We start from the raw sequence: 1003 nt of genomic DNA, 5'->3' as shown, positions 1-1003 counted from the left end.
CGTCAGGACCTCTAGTATTTGACAGTGAGATCGAAAGTACAGCACTAAGAAACCGTAGAGAAGTGAGGCAAAGTCGACATAGTAAACTAGAAGAGCAAGAAGACGTTATTACTGGGGAGATGGTAGAAAATCAAAATAATCAGTTACCTCCTGTGGTTGCTGTAAATCCTGTAAATCCGAATCCTGCTCCTTATACTATGTACGATTTTTCCAAGCACAATTTAACTAGGGCTGAATCAAGTATTGTTAGACCTACTGTTGCTTCAAATAATTTTAAACTGAAACCCAACACTATTCAAATGATTCAATAGTTCATTTAGTTTGATGGTTTGCAGGACGAAGACCCAAATACTCGTTTGGCTAATTTTGTTGAATTATGTGACACTTTCAAAATAAATGGCATTTCTGATAATGCCATTTGGCTATGGTTGTTTTTGTTCTCATTAAGAAGTAAAGCTAAACAGTGGTTGAACTCCCTACCGCAAGGATCTATTACTACATGGAAACAAATGACCAAAAAATTCTTGTTGAAGTACTTTCCACCGGCCAAGACAGCCAAGCTAAGGAATGATATCTCTTCTTTTGTACAGATGGATTGGGAAACCCTATATGATGCATGGGATAGGTATAAGGACTTATTGAGAAGGTGCCCTTACCATGAATTACCTCTATGGCTACAATTTCAAACTTTTTACAACAGTTTGAACCCCTTAACTATGCAATTGATCTATGCATCCGTCGGTAGGACTCTGAATATTAAAACACCTGATGAGGCTTATGAATTTATAGAGGAGATGTCACTGAATAGTTATCAGTGGTAAGTTATGAGAACAAAGCCAACAAAAGCAACTGGTGGTTTTAATGTAGACGCTGTCACTATGTTAACAAACCAGGTAGAGCTTTTAAGTAAGAAAATTGATGGTTTATATGGTACTACGTAGGTACATCCAGTGATGCAGTGCGATACAAATGGAGGAGGGATGAATAATTCAAAATGCTTAGC

At 37.4% G+C, this 1003-nt stretch overlaps 1 non-coding gene across 1 annotated transcript; it reads right to left on the bottom strand.

The window, feature by feature from the left end:
* Nucleotides 1-557: 557 nt before the first annotated feature.
* On the bottom strand, nucleotides 558-664 carry LOC128286197 (small nucleolar RNA R71). Its single transcript, XR_008276742.1, has one exon. It is a non-coding gene; the product is annotated as a small nucleolar RNA R71 (small nucleolar RNA).
* Nucleotides 665-1003: the final 339 nt, after the last annotated feature.

Source organism: Gossypium arboreum, chromosome 12 (genome assembly GCF_025698485.1).
Source record: "Gossypium arboreum isolate Shixiya-1 chromosome 12, ASM2569848v2, whole genome shotgun sequence".
Taxonomy (NCBI): Eukaryota; Viridiplantae; Streptophyta; class Magnoliopsida; order Malvales; family Malvaceae; genus Gossypium; species Gossypium arboreum.
This window is presented reverse-complemented; position numbering and strand designations above follow the sequence as displayed.